An 8554-nucleotide genomic window follows, 5' to 3' on the forward strand; every position below is an offset into this window, starting at 1 on the left:
TATGGTTTGGGAAGAAACCTAAGCTGTCGTTTCTGAAAGTTTGGGGATGCGATGCTTATGTCAAGAAACTTCAACCTGAAAAGCTCGAACCCAAGTCGGAAAAATGCGTCTTCATAGGATACCCTAAAGAAACTGTTGGGTATACCTTCTACCTCAGATCCGAAGGCAAGATCTTTGTTGCCAAGAATGGGTCCTTTCTAGAGAAGGAGTTTCTCTCGAAAGAAGTAAGTGGGAGGAAAGTAGAACTTGATGAAGTATTACCTCTTGAACCGGAAAAGGGCGCAACTCAAGAAAATGTTCCTGAGGTGCCTGCACCGACTAGAGAGGAAGTTAATGATGATGATCAAGATACTTCTGATCAAGCTCCTACTGAAATTCGTAGGTCCACAAGGACACGTTCCGCACCAGAGTGGTATCCATAGAAAATAAATGGATCTTTAAGAAGAAGACAGACGCGGATGGTAATGTGACCATCTATAAAGCTCGGCTTGTCACTAAGGGTTATCGACAAGTTCAAGGGGTTGACTACGATGAGACTTTCTCACCGGTAGCGAAGCTAAAGTCCGTCTGAATCATGTTAGCAATTGCCGCATTCTATGATTATGAGATATGTCAAATGGACGTCAAAACGGCATTCCTTAATGGTTTCCTTAAGGAATAATTGTATATGATGCAGCCGGAAGGTTTTGTCGATCCTAAGAATGCTGACAAGGTGTGCAAGCTCCAACGCTCGATTTATGGGCTGGTGCAAGCATCTCGGAGTTGGAACATTCGCTCTGATGAGATGATCAAAGCGTTTGGGTTTACGCAGACTTATGGAGAAGCCTGCGTTTACAACAAAGTGACTGGGAGCTCTGTAGCATTTCTCATATTATATGTAGATGACATACTTTTGATGGGAAATGATATAGAACTCTTGGACAGCATTAAGGCCTACTTGAATAAGAGTTTTTCAATGAAGGACCTTGGAGAAGCTGCTTATATATTAGGCATCAAGATCTATAGAGATAGATCAAGACGCCTCATAGGTCTTTCGCAAAGCACATACCTTGATAAGATATTGAAGAAGTTCAATATGGATCAGTCTAAGAAGGGGTTCTTGCCTGTGCTACAAGTGTGAAATTGAGCTCAGCTCAATGTCCGACCACGGCAGAAGATATAGAAGAGATGAGTGTCATCCCCTATGCCTCAGCCATAGGTTCTATTATGTATGCCATGCTGTGTACCAGACCTGATGGAAACCTTGCCGTAACACTACTGGAATCAGCTAGTTTGCCATCTGCCAGTTCTTTGCCGTCCGCTAGCGGACGGCAAAGAAGCTCTTTGCCATCAGCTTCCAAAAAGCAGACGGCAAAGAACTGGCTGATGGCAAAGACCAAGTTTGCCATCAGCCAGTTCTTTGTCGTCCGCTAGTGGACGGCAAAGATTCTTTGCCGTCGGCTAGCGGACGGCAAAGAGGGAGGGGCCCCACTGACGAACTGCAAAAAAAAAAACCTAACGGGCCCTCTCTTTGCCGAGAAAGAAGGCGGACGGCAAAGTGCCGCGGACGGCAAAGAGGGAGGCCCCACGTAACGTTAACGGGGCCGCGCCCCACACCCCCCTCTCTCTCTCTTTCTCTCCCACCTCTCGCCACCCCGTCGCACCATGCCCCGCCGCCGCCCCAGCGCCCCCCGCCGCCGCCCCGGCGCCCCGCCGCCCCGTCGCCCCCGCCGCCCTGCCGTCTGGGCGCCGGCACCTCCGCGCCCCGCCGCCCCAGGCCGCCCCGCCCCCCTCCTCCGCCGCCCCAGGCCGCCCCGCCCCGCTCCTCCGCCGCCCCAGGCCGCACCGCCCCCCTCCTGCATCCTGCAGGTGAGCTTCTTCCTTTTTTTCCTTTTTTCTGTTTTTTTAGTTTTAGGTTTATTTTTAATTTAGATTTAGTTTTAGTTTTAGGATTAGTTTTTAGGTTTATAGGTTTAGTTTTAGTTTAGTTTTAGGTTTAGATTTAGTTTTTTTCTTTTTCTGTTTTTTTAGTTTTAGGTTTAGTTTAGTTTTAGGAAAGAAGAAAAAGAGAAAAAGAAGAGATCAGGAGAAGAAGAAGAAGAAGAGGAGGAGGAGAAGAAAAAAGAAGAAAAGGAAGAAGAAGAAGAAAAAAGAGGAGAGGAGGAGAAGAAGAGGAAAAAGGAAAGGAGGAAGAAGATGAAGAAAAAAGAGGAGAGGAGGAGAAGAAGAAGAGGAAAAAGGAAAGGAGGAAGAAGAAGAAGAAAAAAGAGGAGAGGAGGAGAAGAAGAAGAGGAAAAAGGAAAGGAGGAAGAAGAAGAAGAAGAAGGAAAAAAGGAAGAAAAGGAAAAAGAGGAAGAAGAAGAAAAGGAAAAAAACCCGACCCGACACGGTACCCTGACCCCGACCCGGCATCCTGACACGACACCCCGACCCCGAGACCCCGACCCCGACACCCCGACTCCGACTCCGACCCCGACCCCGACCCCGACACCCCGACCCCGACCCCGACACCCCGACCCCCCAAGCCTGACCCGACACCCCGACCCCGACCCCGACACCCCGACCCGACACGGTACCCAGACCCCGACCCGGCACCCCGACACGACACCCCGACCCCGAGACCCCGACCCCGACCCCGACACCCCGACCCCGACCCCGACCCCGACACCCCGACCCCGACCCGACACGGTACCCAGACCCCGACCCGGCACCCCGACACGACACCCCGACCCCGAGACCCCGACCCCGACCCTGAGACCCCGACCCCGACACCCCGACCCCGACCTCGACCCCGACACCCCGACCCCGACCCCGACACCCCGACCCCCCAAGCCTGACCCGACACCCCGACCCCGACCCCGACACCCCGACCCCCCGAGCCTGACCCGACACCCCGACCCCGAGCCTGACCCGACACCACACCCCCGACCCCGACACCACACCCCGACCCCGAAACAACACCCCGACACCGACACGGCACTACCCCGACATCGACACGACACCCCGACCCCCCGACCCCGAAACAGCACCCCGACCCCGACACGGCACCCCGACACCGACAGGACACCCCGACCACCGACACCTCGCGAAAAGGTGTTCTTTGGCCTTCCAGAGGCCGACGGGGTCATATATTTGTGAATTATTAGTTAGGTCATATATTTTTCGATTTTGTTATGAAAAACATCATATATAATTGTGTTGATCGTGTAGTTTTAAATGTGCAGTTGTTTCATCGCTACGAGGTTTGGTGTTCGACGACCTCGCCGTGCGTTTGACGAGCTCTGCCCTTTCGTTCATGGGTGAGCACAAATGACAAGTCCTCCTCCCCCATTAATTATTTGATCTATTCCGATGAAACTTGATAGCTAGCTATATATGTGTCTTGAATCATCAGTATGCGTAACCAATATGTGTCTCCCGTTCGAAAGCGTCATAGTTATAAATATGCATGCATTTGCATATTTATAACCTTGATTCTTTCGAATTGTCCAACGCTATCCATGGACAGCCCGAGTATGTGTAGATTGGGTTCGTTTTTCCATATGCTTTGCTCCGGATCCGACGCATATATTTCGTCAGTGCCTCCCCTGTTGTTCTCCGGGTACACATCCTCTCTGTTTATTGCAGAGACGTGTATCAGGAGAACAGCGGGGAGGTGCTGCCGAAATTTTGCGTCGGATCCGGAGCATAGCATGGGAAAATAAACCCAATCTACACATACACGGGTGGGATTAGGACCTATCATTACCTATTAGAGTGTAGGTTGCATGGACGTAATAAAATTGACAAAGTAGATCAACTGATGAATATATACATGGTGAATTACATATATAATTGTTGTGTGTCCAGTAGCTCTGAAAGTTAAGATGAGTGACCGTGCTTGGATGTATACCGGTCACACTGGTCAGAATAAATGGAGCGCTGAATGGTTCATAAAAACTAAGGGGTTTGTGCAAGCCGCATTTGCAAATGGCCAAAAGAAAACCTGGTGCCCCTGTTTCCGGTGCGGCAATTGGGAAAAGAAGACAGAGGCTGAAATGGGCAAACACCTGCAGAAGAGTGGTTTTACGCCCGATTATACGGTGTGGACATTTCATGGTGAGTCTGCCCAACGTGACCGAGCTGAGGTGGATCGTCGTCGCACCGACGAGCATGGTACCGGGATGGAAAACATGGTGCAAGGCTATGATGATGCTCGGGATTCGGACGAGGAGATGGAGGAATCTGCAAAGGCCTTCAATGAAATGTTGGAGTCTTCGAAACGTCCGCTCCATGAGCACACTGAGCTTTGTCAGTTGGATGCCATCTCACAAGTAATGGCTCTGAAGGCTCAGTTCAACTTGGGCAGAGAATGCTATGACGCAATTATGACAGTATTTGGACGCTTTCTACCCAAAGGCCATGTAATGCCTGCAAACCTGTACCAGTCGGACAAAATCCTCCGTGCACTGAAGATGCCCTATGAGAAGATACATGCCTGTGAGAAAGGATGTGCCTTATTTAGGCTTGACTATGCGGACTTGAACTATTGTCCCATTTGCAAGTCTTCCAGGTATATTGTGGTAGACAACGGTATGGGTGAGAAGACACAGACCAAAATCCCCGTGAGTGTTCTTCGGTATATGCCAATCGTACCAAGACTTCAACGTCTTTTCATGGTCGAAGAGATGGCCAGACAGATGACATGGCACAAAACAGGCAAAAGAACCGAACTAGATGCAGATGGGAATCTGATGATGGTACACACATCGGATGGTGTTGCGTGGAAAAAGTTTGATGAATTACATGCTGACAAAGCGGCAGATCCGAGGCATCCTCAAGTCGGCATCAGCACGGATGGGTTCAGTGTGTTTGGTATGACGGCAGCCCAATACAGTTGTTGGCCCGTATTTGTCTTTCCACTCAATCTCCCCCCCGGACACATTATGCAAAGAAAGAACATTTTCCTGACGTTGATAATTCCAGGACCCAACTATCCGGGCAAAAATATGAATGTGTACATGCAGCCGCTTAAGGACGAATTGCAAGAAGCCTGGGATAATGGGTTCAAGACATATGACGCCTTTAGCAAACGGAACTTCATAATGCGTGTCTGGTACATGTACTCGACGCATGACTTGCCGGCGTATGCGCTATTCGTTGGCTGGTGTGTGCATGGAAGGTTCCCGTGCCCCACATGCAAGGGAGCTCTTGAGTTTCGTTGGCTTCAGGCCGGTCGCAAGTTTTCTTGCTTCGACATGCATAGACAGTTCCTGGATCCTCGCCATAAGTTCAGGAAAGACAAGAAGAACTTCATCAGGGGTAGAGTTGTCAAAAACTCTACACCACCTGCATTGACAGGCCAACAGACCCTGGATCAGTTAAACGCTCTCGAGCCAGATCCACAACGTCCAGGGTACTTCAAGGGGTATAATACTAAGCATGCGTGGACTCACAAAACATGCTTATGGGATCTGCCTTACTTCAAAGACCTCCTTTGCCCACACAACATCGACGTGATGCACACTGAGAAGAATATCGCCGAGGCACTTTTTGGTACATTGTTCGGCATAGATGGGAAGTCAAAGGATAATACTAAGGCTAGAGTCGATCTGGAGGCGCTATGTGATAGGCCGTTACAAAACATGAAAGAACCGAAAGGAAAGCAGAACTGGACGAAGCCAAAGGCATGGTTCAATCTTGGAAGGCCAGCTATGAGGGAAATTCTCTTGTGGGTGCAACAGCAGTTGATATTCCCCGATGGGTATGCAGCGAATCTAAAGAGGGGAGCGAATCTTGATAAACTGAAGATATTTGGTCTCAAGAGTCATGATTGGCACATATGGATTGAGCGGGTAATGCCGGTGATGTTGCGTGGCTTCATCCCTGAGGATGAATGGCTAGTACTGGCAGAACTCAGCTATTTCTTCCGTGTTCTTTGTGCGAAAGAACTATCGCCTGGCGTGCTAGAAGAAATGGAAGAGTTGGCGCCGGAGTTGATCTGCAAGTTAGAGAAGATCTTTCCACCGGGCTTCTTTAATCCAATGCAGCATTTGATTTTGCATCTCCCGACCGAGGCAAGATTGGGGGGGCCCGTGCAAAATCGTTGGTGCTACCCAACTGAGAGGATGCAGAAGACGCTTCGAGAAAAATGTAAAAATAAACGTAGAATTGAAGCATCGATGGCTGAGGCATTCATCACAGAGGAGGCGGCAAACTTCGTAACAGCGCACTACGAAGCCAAAAATCGTCATTTGCATAATCCGAAGCCTCGGTACAATGCTGACGAGCCTAAAAAGGGTGGATCCAACCTCAGCCTATTCAAAGGGAATCTCGCACCAGCTAGTGTTTCACATCCAGTATCTTTGGATAACGAAGAATGGCGGACCATTTCGTTGTATATCTTCAACAACCTGATAGAAGTGCGGCCGTACATCGAGTAAGTTCTTGGTACATTGTTTCGCAACTTCTATTTCCTTTGAACTACTCTTATTCCTGGATATGTCATACAGTCGATACGTCACCATATTCTCGTATGGAGCGGAGATCCAAAAGGATTCCGTCGAAGAGTATGAGCTTCTCGCAAAGCAAGGAGGTGGCTATCCCGGTTTCATCTCTTGGTTCAAACAAACGGTAATTTCTATTAGACAATTTCATATCATTCGCTAATTTGTGCATAATGCAACAATCCTTTCATATTAAACTTGTAGGCTAATTCAGAGTCTATGGATGCCGAATTGAGACAAGTCGCTAATGGTTTTGACTATAAGGTCCGTTCATTTGACAAGTACGACATCAACGGGTATCGCTTTCGTACCTATGGCAAAGAGCTATCTATGGCCGACCGAAAGTCAACAAATTGTTGTGTATCTGCTATCGGCGAAGGAGGTACCGAGTATTATGGGAGAGTTGAAGCAATTTATGAACTTCTGTTCTATGGTGAAAATCCACCGAATGTCGTAGTCTTCAAATGTTATTGGTTTTAGCCGAAGGAGACTAGAAGGACTCATGAACATGTAGGGCTAGTTGAAATCAACCAAAGCACTCATTTAGATGTTCCTGATGTCTATATTATGGCTCAACAGGCGACCCAAGTATTCTATCTACCATGGGCCTGCCAAACTAATCCAAATCTGAAAGGTTGGGATGTCGTTTATGAAGTGCCGCCACGTGCTAGACTTTCTCCCCCAAAGGAAGAGGATTATGAACCTCACATTAACCCAGACACATATGAAGGAGAATTCTTCCAAGAGACACATCTTTCCAAAAAGCGTTTCAAGAACCGCTATACTTCACCCCAAAACATTGAAGTAGACAGCGACAATGAATCCGACATCACCCCAGAGGAGGAACAAGAAGATCCGGAACAAGAAGAGGTTACTGCTGCGGATGACCTGTCAATGCTTGACCGATTACGTCAAGGTGGCCTTGCACATGTTGATGCCAATGAACCCTATGAGCCCGTCATTGATTATAGTGATGATGATGATTATGCATTTATTGATGATACTGATCGAGATTATTAGTAGTGTCAGGTATTACATTTTTTTATGTTGTACTTGATGATGATACACTTAAGTGATACACATATTATTATTCATGTCGGTCTTTTTTTATGTTGTACTAATTTTGTTTACTGTTTGTCATGGCAGGTGTTGAAAGATGGTGGGCGCTGGTCGGGAGCGTGGTCTGAGGTCTTCCATTCCAGACGCACCTCTCCGCCGAGCGTTGCTGGACAGTATGGCCACACCGCCGGGCCCTTCTTCGTCGACCGCGGTGCCCAGCAGGGGACGAGGTAGGAAGAGAGGAGGTGGGGCACGTGGTCGTGGGAGAGGAGGTAGGGTGACTGCTAAGGCGCCTTCCTCGCCGCCACCCCCATCCGTTTCACCCGAGCACGTGACTGCTAGGGTGGACTCATCCGAGGAGGAGGATACACGGACTCCGGTCCACGAGCCTCCGGTCCACGGGTCTTGGGCCCACGAGCCTCGGGTCGACTGGCCTTCGGCCCACGAGAGTTCAGCCCACGTGACCCCGGAGGAGCACACGTCCGGATGGGGTACCTGGCCGGATCAGCCCGAGGAGCCGAGTGGCCATGCTGATGATGGCGGGGAGCCGACTGATCTTGAGGAGGAGGGGGGCACCGTCTACCAGCGTGGTGCTACACGGCTCCCGTCCGTGCCGGTGACCCGCGAGCAGAGGTGGTTGATTTTCCCTGATGGGGAGAGGTACGTAAGTGCATTTAATATTTTTGTACCTTGTGCATTCACGTTTTTTCAAATAACTAATGCGTTGGCCTTGTCATGCTGCAGGGGTTGGGACCACCATCATAGTGTCCGCCGGCCCAACTCCGTCCTTGGAGTTCTTTGCCGGCAAAACTTCCCGGGGTTTGTCACGTTGCCTGGTGAGGGTCGGCTTCCAGAGCTTGGATTGAGCTGGGAGCACTACGTGGCTGCCCCGGCCCCGCCAGATGAGATTATCGACGGTGTCGTGTGCAACACGAGGGCAGACATGGTGATCAGAAAGTTCTAGGTAATTTCTCCTTTACACATTTAAAAATCTTCAACTAGCTAGTTATTAATTGTACTAATCAATATTG

This window comes from Triticum urartu, chromosome 2A (assembly GCF_056163025.1).
Source record: "Triticum urartu cultivar PI428250 chromosome 2A, HENAU_Tu73, whole genome shotgun sequence".
Lineage (NCBI taxonomy): Eukaryota > Viridiplantae > Streptophyta > Magnoliopsida > Poales > Poaceae > Triticum > Triticum urartu.